The sequence below is a fragment of the Canis lupus genome, chromosome 14 (assembly GCF_011100685.1).
Source record: "Canis lupus familiaris isolate Mischka breed German Shepherd chromosome 14, alternate assembly UU_Cfam_GSD_1.0, whole genome shotgun sequence".
NCBI classification, from domain to species: Eukaryota; Metazoa; Chordata; class Mammalia; order Carnivora; family Canidae; genus Canis; species Canis lupus.
In genome coordinates this window covers 54,447,117-54,461,308 of record NC_049235.1, presented here as the reverse complement: position 1 = coordinate 54,461,308, position 14,192 = coordinate 54,447,117, and the positions used below count along the sequence as shown (strand labels likewise).

The 14,192-nt window shown below is 36.5% G+C and overlaps 1 long non-coding RNA gene across 1 annotated transcript in view; it reads right to left on the bottom strand.

Annotated features, from left to right (window-relative positions):
* The window catches only part of LOC111098845, a 65,459-nt gene extending 55,357 nt beyond the window's left edge, over positions 1 to 10,102 (bottom strand). Inside the window, exons 1-2 of the long non-coding RNA XR_005369241.1 lie at positions 10,011 to 10,102; positions 444 to 571 (exon numbers count right to left, since the gene is read on the bottom strand). This is a non-coding gene — a long non-coding RNA (uncharacterized LOC111098845). The remainder of the gene's footprint in view (positions 1 to 443; positions 572 to 10,010) is intronic.
* Positions 10,103 to 14,192: the final 4,090 nt, after the last annotated feature.

Below are 14,192 nucleotides of genomic sequence, written 5' to 3'. Positions count from 1 at the left end.
TGAGAAAGGTGCACAGGATGAAGTCTCTGCACCTCCTAGCTGCAATATTTCATAGTTCTGAGCTGGTAACTTGTCAAAAGTTACCTAGCTAATTAGTGACACAACCAAGACTACACTCCGGAAGCTAAAATTCCCTGGTTATCCCTCTCGTGTACCTTGCGCTATAACACGTTAAGTTCCCCAACTGTAAAAAAGAATAATTTTTAAATTCTGAAAATGCTTCCCTGTGTCTATAAAAGGTCACTTCTAGATCTGCAACACAGCTTTGATGGTTACATATGAATTCTCTTCATTAAGTAGCAAAATAGTAAATACTTTACCTAAAAATTCAATATTTGAACCAATACCAGGTTAATCTACATAGAATCCTCGTTTTCTTTCCTTTGTACGAATAACAAATCATTTGGACATCAATTACATTTCTCAGCCCTTTGAATACAGACCTTGTAGGGTAAGGCCCATCTCTCTCTTGGGGTGATTCAGGGCGCAGGTCAGGTGACACTCAGCAAATCAACAATCAAACCTCTATTTCTACAAAGGTGACAGCATATCGATGAACACGAGAAGCAACCTAGAAAAGGAGAAACTGTCGTTATTGCAGCCTCAGCCATATGCCACCCAACTTGCCTGGTGGGGAGCTGTGGGTCCCCGTTTTTCTGAGTGTGCCTATCAGATCCTCCAGCACCAGCCTGCCAGACCTAGGGTCAACTCCCTACTCTACTGTAAGGTGCCTAAATGAGGTACTTTCTTGATGTCAACAACAAAGGGTCGGCCGAATATGGAGATGGACTCAAAGCAAAGGTCACCAACCTCGAAGGATGATTCCTCTCACCAGCACCATCCCATCCCACACATATACCCCTCACACTTAGGAGAGACTTACTCATGAGGTGATACAGCTCTGCCCTGCCTTAAATCCTTAATCTGTCACTTACTAGTTGAGTGTCTTTGGAAGCAACACCCGTAATCTTTTTTTTTTTTTCCAACTCTTTTTTTTCCAACAATTGATAGTGTAGAATTTTAAGGTGCACAACCTGTTGATGTGACACACTTGAATCCTGCAGCACGATTACCACCATAATGTTAGCTAACACCTCGGTCACATCACATCATTACCATTTTCTTTTTTTGTGGTTGGAACATTTAAGATCTACTTTCTTAGCAGCTTCTATAATCTTTTGGGACATTTGCTCTGCATATGTAAAATCATGATGTTAGAGTCCACCCTGTAGGGTTGTCGTAGAGATGAAAGGATTTTGCTTTCGTAAGCTGTTTAAAACAGGATTCGTTAGCTTTTCCTATTAATGTTTTCTCTATTGAGTATTTTTCTGTCATTCCAGTTACCAAGCCTAGAAATCATGCTGTCATTCTGAAACCCTCTCACATCTAAAACTTAACGTGTCTTCACAGTTCCATCTCAACGGTCTTGCTAATGAAACACTGTCTTTATACTCTAGCTGTCTTATGTAGTTCTTACTGTCTTTACACCCTGGTGACGTTTATTATATATCAACTTCCTTTGAATAGCTCATTTCATTTTTTCTTGTGTTTTTGTTTGCTTCTCTTTGAGATATTTTTTCTTTGCATTGTTCATAGAACTTAATATTAACAACACATGACATGTAATAATGCATAATCAATATTGATTAACCAAAGCTCTACCTCTTTTATTTACTTATTCAATGCAATGTTGTTATTACCTATTGCATGATAGGCATCAGGTAAAATAACTGCAATTCAGCAGAGTGAAAGCTATAATCAAATTATGCATGAGGAGTTGTGCTGGCAAAAAGTAGCAATAACGCTGATTGGGAGAGTAAAAAAGAAATTATATATTCTTCAATAGGGGTATTGAAGGATCGCTAGGAGCTCTCCAGATTCATTAAGAGTAGTAGGCCCATACCAGAGAAATAGGATGGTCAGAGCTTAGAGTAACTGCCAGGCAATAGAAGAAACGATGCCAAATAAGTAATATTAATTCAGAGTTTCCTAATTTCTAAGCACTCTGTGCATTATCTCAATCCTCACAGTGGCCCTAAAGAATGTATAATATTAATCCGGTTGTACAGATGAACAATGGAAGCCCAGTGGAGTAATAGGGCTGACAAAAAGGTAGAACAGCATTTCTAGTCTATGTGCTTCCGTATTTGCACTAATTCCATTATCCAGGCCTCTGTCTGACTTGAGTGTCTCGTAAGCCATGCTGGTGTGTGAAATTAACCTTGTGGCAATGGAGAACTATTGAGAAATTTTAACTTGGGGAGTGGCATAACTGGATTACTGTTTATGGATTATCTGTGTACCCCATCAATGTTAGCTTCCTGATAGGTTATACTGTTTCCTAAAAGCCAGACTTCATTCTTTCTTAATTACCTAAATTTAATGGCTTCTAATTTGGAAGCATGAACCTCATTACTCCATTAACGGGTTTTTATTGAATATCTCTTTTGTGGTTGGCACTGTGCCAGGGTGGGTGCTTTATGACAGAGATTTATGTAGAGCTGGACCCTGACAGGAGAACAAGTGAAGAAGGAGGTGAAGTATGAGACATAAGAGAAAGAGACAGAATAATCAACAGAGCGAGTTTCCAGAGGAATCTCAACATGCCAATAACAGTTATTATTCTTCAAATAGGAAAATTAAACTTAGATTCTAAACTTAAGTGTAGAGAAGTAAATGTTTATTTAGTATTTGGGATGCTCCAGCTACTTTACTAGGAGCGAGGGATTCAAAAACTAAGACATGTTCACTGCTTTCAAATAACTTCCAGGCTCTACAATAGAATCCCAGGGAAATAATGAGGGAAAACTATATCCTAATTTCATTCTGCTGTCCACTCAGTAGCCATCTAGAAATGACTAAGTAAATATTATTGGGCTTCTTTTTTTCATAAATGCATCAAGAATTTAAATCTATATTATGAAGATGCGTGATTATTTTATCTTTATGCCCACTTAAAAAATATTACAAAAACATTGATTAATATTCTTCAAAAATGCTATATGAGACATCAAGCCAGAATTTTTTCTCAAAAATCATTTTAATTCTATCTACAGTCAAATTTTGAATAGTCCAGTATCAAATCTCTTCAATGTATTGATATACTAATCAGAAAAGAATACATCCTCTGTGCGAATATACAGACAGTAATCTGGCCAGACCAGATAACATTGGATTCTACTTAAATTTGAAGCTGCAAAGACATAGAATGACCTGCTTTTTCCCAGACTTTAACATGAATACATGCTTTAGACATGTGTGCTTGTGTTTTTGTGTCTTTGAGTTATTTATTCAATAAAGAAACAAGGTGTCTTACACTTCCAGATACTATCTACCGGGATTAAATGCTAATTCACAGAGAAGCAAACAGAAAAAAAAAAATCAGACAAAAAATCTTAATTATAATACAGAAATGCATTTGTAGAAATAGCTTCTTAAGAATTGTTTACTGAATGAATGGATATTATTTTCTAATACAATTTGATATTTGCCTAATATTTTTTACATCTTTCATCATTGTGTATAATTTGAGTTTGAAATATTGTAACCACTGAAACCTCTATGAGACTGTGTATTTCGTTTGTTCTCTTTACCTGCAAAGATTAGCTTCCTTAGACCTTTTATGCCTTCATACACATCCTAGTCACTAACATTAAATCCTCATACTAACATGCAGAAAATAAATGGTGTATTTTCAGTCTCCAAAAGTTTGTCTTAGATCCAGGTCAGGTGGTAAATATCATGATGGATGTGGAAACACAGTAATAATTTATCTCTCTGATTGTAGCTAGACTCTCTAACTCGCTTTCACTTTTTGGGTCACAGTTATATCTTACATAATCCAGCAGAGGGTGCTTCCTTTTTAGGGTTGGATTAGAACTGAATTTCATCAGCAAAAAGTTAAAATTTTTCCTATGTTGTTTCTAGTGATCAATTAAGTCCCATGCCCTTGCAGTTGTGTGCATTTTCAGATGTGTCCCAAAGATAATGTATCATCTTCTATTAAGTACCACGTGTTTTAACCAACAAGTACTTAATGACACACACCTGTATCTGTATGTGATGTTTGACATGCTTTCTTGTTTTTCTTCTTACTGGAAGTTATGATCCTAATTAAAAGTTCCAGGTGTATTTAAGTTAGGGAAGTTTTTCTTTAACACTTTGTTTTCCGCTCTAAGAAACATAAAAGTAGTGTTCTTGATAGCCAGGAAAATTTATTTTCTTGTGGTTTTATTTTTTTTTCATAAAAAAAATATGGCTCTTTTAGGAATTCCATAGCAAAGGCATGGTTTTATAGCATTCTCTATACAATTGGCCATCCTAAGAGTAAATGGAAATGTGACCTCTTCTAAAGAGCAAAGTGGCCAGTTTTCAAAAACATTTCACCTCCCAAATGCATGACCCTTTATTTCCCTGCTACGTAGGAGCTGTTTCTGAACCACTCATCTCAGGAGGATCCTAGTATTTTTTTTTTTTTTTAATCCTGTTTCAGCAAGTCACCTAGCTCTGAAATAGCTGGCCTTGTGCTGGAGGTTCTGCTAAGGAATGTGAGGCTCATAAAATGGCTTTGAATCACACTTCTCAGAAGAGACAACTAAAGGCACTGCAGAGGAGAAGGCTGGGGTAGTCTGAGCTAGCAAGCTTGCAAGGATTTTCCCTCCCACTATCTCATGTCTGCTGGTACAGTCAAGTTAAATAAATGGAAGATTACATTTGTCTGAATATTTTTGCAATCAAACAGATTTTGCTTTTGAATCCTTTCTTCCATCAATGGTCATGATTTCGCTGTTAGAAGTGGTACACCCACTTGGAAGACTGGTCTTTATGGAAATACAACTTGGTAGGAAATCTCTATCTGTGAGCGGTGAACCATCTCATACTAGAAGCCAAACACGATGCCGAGAGAATGAGTTAGTTTTGGTGAGCAGATGTTTTATGCCTACATACAAGAAAGCCGAGTATAGCTTTAACCTCAAATCCCATTATAAAATGCTGTTGATTAACTGCATGACCTCACTGATTGTTCAGGTAACAGATGGACATGCCACAATGAAATATTTCCCCTTTTTATTTACAAACAAAAGAGGATTTTTATGTGGACAAGAATCAAAACATTACTGAAGCACTGATTGCCTAAGCTTAAATTCTTTCACATGAACACAAATCCTTTATTATGTAAAGTCAACATCTTTAATATTTCTGTGTGGTTTGGATATATAATCCTTAATATTTTGTAATTTCTCTTCAAACGGGTTGGTTTCTTTGGAGAGAATTATGTACCTACAACATAATGAGGTAATTAACTAGAGAACAAAAGCTTTTTCTTCTCTTTCACACAAAACTTGCTTCTAAGACATAAGCAACACATGCATTATTCTCTTGACCATCTGCCTTGACTTCCATGGCCATTTTGTTGTCAGAAATCTTACAACGTTTTATATAATACCAAAAGGGCCAGAGAGAAACATTAAGAGGACAACGGAGATAAAATATGACATGTGTTGTTATGCTGCTTTTATAAATATTTCAGGACATTTGCCAGTTTGATAAACCTTGATAAATCGCAACATTTCTTGAAATGAAAATCACTAATGTTTATTTTGACCAATAGCTATGTTAGAGGAGAACCACAAATCATACTGTAGACATATACATTTGAAAATTAGATTCAAATGGTTCTGAATATATTTAATTGAAATGCAGTTGGGAAGTCCTTTCCTCCCCTCAAAAAACTCACAAGATTTTCAAGAGTCTTGCCCATAGACTCACAGATTTACATGACAACAAACTCCGCTGTCTACGTTTATCATTTTACAACACATATTCTTTCCATTTGCAACCCTTTGTTAGGTAAGACATGCCACACAAAGTGAGAGGAAAAAAATAAATCCAGAACCCAAAGAAAAGTTCCAAAATCGCAAACTGGCAGCTTGCAAGATGACTGTCTCGTTGGTATGTATAATTAGCCCTTTTCATGTTGGCTACCATACCATAATTTTGCTTATTGGTTGCTGTGATAGATTGAATCATGGGCCTGACAATGTCCATGTCCTAATCTCTGGGACCTGTGACTGTTGCCTTATATGGCAAAAGAGCCTCGGCAGAGGTGGTTAAATTAAAGATCTTGAGGTCAGATTATCCTGGATTATCCAGGTGGGCCTGATGTCATCAGTATTTCCTTCTAAGAGGGACACTAAGGGAGTCAGAATCCTCTGCAGAGGGAGAGACATTTGACGATGCTACGCTGTTGGCTGCAATGATGCAAGAAGGGGCCACGATTTACAGGATGTAGTTCTCCTGTAGACTCTGAAAAGGGCAAGGAAATGGGTTCTTTCCCGGAGGCTCCAGAAGAAACATCACTTAGATTGCTGACTCATTTTAGACTTCCAATCTCCAGAATAGCAAGAGAATAAGTTGCACTTTAAGTCACTAAACTTGTGGCATCTTGTTGCAGCAGCAATAAGAAGCTCCTACAGTGCCTACAGTTCATAATTAGAAGACTTTCTATAAAAATTAAGGTTTCTTTCCATTTTTATTTTTTTTCCTCCATAAAAACTGGAAAATCTGGATCTTCTAATTTCTTGTGGCAATGACAGCTGGGAGCTATTCCTTTTAGAGGTCATTTGCTGTCCATTGGGCTTGGTGAGGCACTGGTTTTCTTTTTTCTTCTTTAAAACTTGGTCTAGTAGACATTTGAGTTTGTGACCTCTGCTAAATAGGTCTTATATTTTACATTTTCCTTAATGTTCATGTCGTATTTCTTTGCTTTGGGGAATGATAACTATTTATTGGGGTGCCTGGCTGGCTCAGTTGGTAGGATATGAGACTCCCAATCTCGGGATTGTAAATTTGAGTCCCACGTCGGGTGTAGAGATTACTTAAAAATAGGATTTTTTTTAAAAGCCTATTGTCTCCTTATCTGCTATCGCTTTTAAGACATTCTACTGAACTACTGATCTTGATTTCATTCTCATTTCCTTAGTCATCTCCCACTACCATCCACCTATTTTTGTCTTTCCTTTAAACTTGCAACTTGCAGGTTGGCCACTCTTGGTGGGCCTCAGTTACGTCGTTTCCAGTGTAGGCAGTGTGTTGGCTGAACTGGAGTCTAGAGTTGCAAGATGCAAACGATTTTCTTCTTTCTCCCTACCAGCCATCTCATCTGCTATTCCTTCCTCATGGAATCTCAGGCATATTGGGTATTCTTGGGTATTAACAAATATTTTTTTTGACTCAAGACCGGCAGCGTAGCACCTTGCTTCAGTCCTCACATTGCCTCATACTTCTGTATGTCCCTCCGTCTTTTCTTATAAGGACACTTGTGATTATATCACAGGGACCACCTGGATGATACCGAATAATCACCTCATCTCAAGATCATTACCTTGGCCGCACCTGCAAAATCCTTTCTGCCATATAAGGTAACATTTACAGGTGCCCGAGATTAGGACATGGACATCCTTGGGGGCCATGATTTAGGAAACCACATGAAGAATAAAGAATGGAAGCCCAAGGGGGATTTTACACTAATTGACCTCCTAACTGCCAGATTTCATGGTCATCCTCCTACTAACATTCTCTGTTGCATTTAAGGTGGATAACCACTTCTGCTGCTTGAGAAATTTCCTCTCACTTTTGTCATATGCTCTTTTCCCATGATTGCCCTCCTTTACCGTCTTTTCTTCTACTAAATTCTGTCATCTTTCACTTTATTTTTGAACTTTACAATCATATCATACTCATTTCTCCAGTCCCACAGCTTCCATTGGTAGAGATCCTGATGATTCCCAGCTCCACGTCACATACCCTGATCTCTTTTTCGTCAGTATTTGCAACCACATTTGAGCCATATTTTCCTTAAACTCATTATTTCCAAAAACGAACTGATCCTCTTGTCCTGCAAACTTGTCTACCCATATTTCTTGCCATTTCCCTCCACTTTATTCTCATCACCACTATCCTTGTGTAGGCCCTAATTGTCTTGTGCCTGGATTAGTGCAGTATCCCCTTACCTGGTAGTCTATTGGTCTTTCATCACCCAGCTCCACTCTCCACATTACTGCTAGATTCAAGTTCTAAAACTCAAAAGTGATCATATCATTCTCATATTTGGAAAAAAACCTTAGATAACCACTCCCACCTCCAGGATAAATTTGGAATCTTGACTCTCACTTTGAATGTCGTTTTTAACCTGGCCCTACTCTAACACTTCACACTGTTTTTTTCGTCACTTCTTTTCAACTCCCAGCCACACTAGATGAATATGTTTCTAGGAATATGTCTTGCACTTTTCCACTGGCTGGGATTTGCTCTCCCTCTTTTTTTTTTTTAACCTTTGCTTAAATAACATTCTACTTAGATAAAGTTCTCCTCATTCTCATGGCACCACTTCAGTGTTACTTCCTCTAAAATTCTTTCTATTTTCCCATACCACGTTTGACAAGTCTCCATACTAGTAAACAGTACTGTTTTTATACATCTCTCTCTACTGAAAGTACTTTGTATGCCAAGCTTCTTGAGGGCACAGATATCATTCATCCTAATATCCTTCACACCATCCTCTTAGCTCCTAGAATCAGCATTTAAGAGTTAAACCTGTGTAGTGCATACCTGTTTACTGTTATTTTATACTCCCTGTGCCTCAGTGTCTTCATTTATAAAACAGGAAGGTCTGTAATATAATAGTATCTTAATGAAGCATTTACAGTAGTGCCTGCAACATTGTAAGGGCTACAACATGTTAAATAAAAGTAAATAAATGTTTGCTGAATTATATTGGACTATTTCTAATACACAAAGCAATATTTCTTAAGAATAAAGATATTCAATAGCATCAAAAATGAAATAATTAAAGCATGCGTGAAGAAAAGTGAAATTATTCAGAAGAAGTCAACTAGTATAAGATGTTTTTGTCATGAGATAAGAAGAATAGAAATATGAGGGCATTTCTCATCTTGTTCCCCTGATGCAGCTCTGAGCACACGGTTACCTCCAAAAAAATAAAAAAATAAAATACTTCTTTGGTTGAATTAAGTCCATGGGACCACAAAGCAAAATGAGAAATTATCCTTTTAATTAGCTTCAGTAAGGTTCAATTAAATTATTTTCTGAGAATTAATAATAGTGGAAGAATTTTCTAGGTCTTTCTTTTAAAAGAAACATTTAAGTGTCTTTAAAAATCAAAACCATTACCATGAAAATTTCTTGACCAGAATGGAGAATTCTCTAGATAACTGCAATTAAAAAAAATAGAATTAAGAAGTCTAATATTGGCATGATGTTTCGAAATTACTAAGATCATCATATAATTTGCCCAGCAGTTGTTCTTTGAGTAAGCCCCTTTTAGAGCCAGAATTTAAGCAGGAAATTGAATCTGCAAAAAGAAGAATCAGTGAAGCATTGTGTCTTGAAACATTTACAGATGGATGGCTAAATACTCAAGGATAAGGAGTCACCGACTCTGTAGAGATGAGGGATAGGAGGGGAGACCCCAGAATGAGAACCAAGAACGAGTTCTTCCAGGCTTTGCTTTGCTCTAGACTTGACATGTGGCCCAAGGCTGTTACCTAAACCTCTTTGGATTCTTTGTGTGAGCTTGGACTAGAAAATTTATAATATCTCTTTCAGGTCTAACCATATTTGCTTTTATATATGATAAATAGTATGCACAGCTATAGTATGTTAGTGATATTCTAACTAGTTTCAAAAATAAGTATAACAGAGATGATATTTTGAAGCTTGTTAATGAGTCCCTTTTCCCTTTCCAAGTAGATGCTTGCCCTTTTTGGTCTAAGGCATCCATTTCCTTAGTGGGATATTAGGATTTGTATGAAAATAGTATTTCACTTTTGACATTCAAAATGAGATTTTTCAGCAAGACACCTATATCAGCAAGCCAGACTGTTATTTTAAGAGCAGATTTACTAAATTCCATCAGCTACCATTTATCATGGTAAGGGCTCAGACTAGCTGTTACCATATATGGTTCCCTCACAATATAGAAAACATACCCCTCTGGACCATAACATCTGGCTCTGGAGCTTGTTGTTTTGTGTTATAAGGGAGATGTGATATAGAGCTTTGAGGGAAAACTCAGCCCTCCATGCACCAAGGGAGGGGAGGGTTCATGATCTGGTTGTCTTCTCTTTGTGTCATCAGAAATGGTGGGTGTCACTGCTGACTCAATCTACCTCAGCTATCACCTGGCCATAAATCCTCAAAATGGGGCTGACCCTTTGCCTGGGGAGAATGTCCCATTGTGCTAGACTATGGGGTCACTTGTATACCTATTTGCTGCCACCTTTCTCGCATTCTTCTCCGCCAGCTAGATTCAGCTTTCTCATAGAGTACAGAGGAGCTTCTGGATTCGTTCTATACCACAGAAAGGCAAGAGCAGCTACAAAATATTTACGCAAGTTCTCTTCCACTGTTCAGTGATGCTGTGCCACCTCTTCCCAAATCTGATGTACTCACCCACCTGGCCCACCAACCTTCAAGGTAGACCCTCACCAACTATGAATAGGAAGTAAAGTAAAAGACCCTTTCCTCTCATCTTTACCTATGCGGCCTTCTCTGCCTCTCTCAGATTTCATGCTAGAAAAGGGAGGTCAGAACACAAGTATCTCACCACATGCTTCTCTTTTATCTTTCCTTCAATATTTAAAGTCTAGCTGCCCCTCACTTATAGAGACAGGATTTTCTCTCCCCTTCTCTCTAGCAAATACTTCGCTTCAGTAATATACCCTTTCTTCCTGACTCTAGTCTCATGGCTCGGTGCACAGGGTATAGAAGGAAAATGAGCTTGCTAATAAGTAAGTATACAGTTATTTTGAAAATATAACATGCATTACACAAACTAGGGACCATGGTTTCAGTTCTCCGTAAAATTTTACTATATGTTATAAAATATGTTTTCTATACACTTCAAAATAAATTAGGGAAATGAAACAAGTAGAATGTATTTTGATTTTTGAAATACATCATCATGTCTCCCCAAATACGTCCACTTTTAAAAAGGCAAAGCATGTGGACTGGGTGTTTGAACATTCAGTTAAACTAAGTTTTTAAAGTTATCATATCCAAAAAAGGAGTAATTACGTTGTAAATTTGGACAGAACTTTCTAGTTCTTACATAAATCCTCTTTCTTATACATTCATCAGATCAGTGTATAACACAAACACCACTACTACTAATAACAGCTGCCATTTATTTAGCGTTACCTAAGGACCAGACACCGGGTGAGACACTTCAAAATTTATTTGATTGTATAGCCGGCTCTTGGATAACAGAAAAATTAAAAACTAATTTGAAAGATTGAAGAAACAAGCAGAAAACAAGATACATTAACCAGTGATGAATTCAGTCAGTCACTAAGATATACATTGATACAGGAAAGAAGAATAATATAATTTCAAAAAGGAATGAGGCATTTTTTCCTAAAAATATTTACAATTGGTAGGAAAACTAAGATTTATGTAAATAATTGCAATGAAGTATAGAAAGCGATAATGCTTTAAGAAGAGTGGTCTCTTCTGACTCCCCTCACCATATTTTTTCTGCTGGTTCTCTTACTGGTTCTCCTGAGGGAGAGGAGGAACCGGGTAATTCAGTTGTCTGAGCATCCTGGTAAAGATGTCCTGGTGAGTCAGGCTCTCAGTCTGGCCCATGAGAACTCTCTCTTATTATGCTTTATGCTTATTTCATTCTCATTTTCTCTAAGTGCTATGGGGTGAATGTTTATGTACCCCCCAAATTTATATGTTGAAAATCTAATTTCCTATGTGATGGCATTTGAATGTGAGGCCATGGAGGGGTGGTTTAGATGGTAAGGGTGGAGCCCTCATGGATGAAATTAGTACCCTTATAAGAGGAGACAAGAAGATAGGGCACTGAGGGGTCATCTGCATAACAAAATCACTATGAATTAAGCTATTGCTAAGAGTAGAAAGAATATAGAAAGCCATGAGCTATAGAGCTCAAGAAACAAAAAGTATATGCTTACCTAACCCTCTCAACCTGAGATCTAGAAAAATAAATAACTGGGTGGATAAATAAGTGAGAAATGTAAGTCTAGAAATAAAGTAGGAAATCTGGAAGAGATCGATAATTTCTTAGCAAAATATAAACAATAAAAGTGAATACAATTAGAAGTATAAAATAAGAAAAAGTGCTATGGAAGAGATAAAAATAGTGATAAAAATATTGATGATTTAAAAGCACATCAAGACCAGATGCTTCAGAATTCCATCTAACCTGTAAAATATAAATAATAGCAATGTTTTGAGGCAAGTCAAGTACAGTGGATTTAGACATTAATTAAATATGATAAAGGTTATTTACCAAAAGGAATAACAAATAAAACAAAGCCATTTATTTTAAAATAAGGACCAAGAACAGAATGCTTGCCATTCCACTATTATTCAACATTTCTTCAGAGATGCTCATGTCTAGAATATAGAAAAGTTGGTCAGTTATCATTTGGAAAGTCACCTCATTCTGCTAATAAATATTACTGAAAATTTAAGAAAACCCAAAAGATTCTATTAAAAACCCATTTGAACTTATGAGGAAATGTGGTAAGTAACTGGATTAAAATAAATATTTAAATACTCTAGTAGTCTTTTTTATACTAGCAAAAAAGATAGAAATAAGAAAAAGGAAAATACTTCATTTGCAATAGAAATAATTCTAAAATATCTGAGGATAAATTTAACATGAAATGTGATAAAATTGAAAATCCTACTAAAGCCCATGAAACAAGGACAGAAGGAATGAAAAGATATACCATGGGGCAGCCTGGGTGGCTCAGTGGTCTAGCACCTGCCTTCGGCCCAGGGCATGATCCTGGAGACCTGGGATCGAGTTCTACGTCAAGCTACCTGCATGGAGCCTGCTTCTCCCTCTGCCTGTGTCTCTGCCTCTCTCTCTCTCTCTCTCTCTTTCTCTGTCTCATGAATGAATAAAAAATCTTAAATATATATATATATATATATATATATATATATATATATACCATGCTGTGGGAGGTAGAAATTTCCAGTGATGGCTGCAACAACATTTAGCCCATCCTACAATGTGGTACTGGCACTCCTTCTCAGCCCAGGCTTCAGACATGTGAGTGAAGAAGCTTTAGAGTAACTCTGGCCCAGCCATCATCTGACTGCAGTTTCAGGAGAAGCCTCAAGCCAGAACCTTCTAGTCAAGTCACTCCCAAATTCCTAAACCATAGAAACTTGAAAAATGATAACTGATAATTGTTATTTTAAGCCACTTTTTGGGATGGTTTGTTATGCAGCAATAGGTAACTATTACATGTGTTCTTGGATTAAAAGATTTACTATCATACAAAATATGCCTTACCACGCAAATTGATAACCTAAACGCAATTCAAATAGACACCCAAACAGTGCTGTGTTTTGTTTTTTTAATGAGATAAAAATTCCTATACATCAAGCTAATAAGAATAACCAAAAGACATTTTAAAAAACAAAAGTAGACATGCCTTTTCAGCTATTAATATAACTTATAAAGGCATTGTAATCAAAGTAAAAATAGGCAAAGAGATTGAGTTGTGTAGAAAGCCACAAGAGAGATTCAAGTATGTAATGCATTTAATACATGACAAAGATGGTAATTCCATTGAGTGGAGAACGATTAACTTGAGAACATTTCTTGTATGAGTAGATATCAACTTGGAAGAAAATAAAGCTGGGCTCATATCCATTCTAGATAAAATAAAGCCTAAATGTAAAAATAAATAGAACCTACTTCCTTCCTTCCCTCTCTTTTTGTCTCTGTATATAGATGATGAATCTTAAGCAAGTTAGGCTACCTAAAAAATTAACAGAAAAGAAAGACATGTTTGCTATATAAAGATTAAAACTGTGAAACATGGTGTTCATAAATTTAAAAATGAGGGAAACATTTGCAATGTGTATGAAAGACAATAGTAGCTATAATATATCAAAACACTTGGAAATTGAGAAAATGATTACAAATATGGTTAATAATATGAATAAGCAACTCAGAAAAGCAAACTCAAGCAGCCAGTGGACAATGAAAAAAAATGCTCAATTTATATACAGGTTAATGCAGATTGATTGCTTATTGAAATTCCAGATATTCAACATCAAGCAAAAAAACACAAAGTGACTCTCATGAAGCTTATGTCCGAGGTGAATGCAGAGGAAAT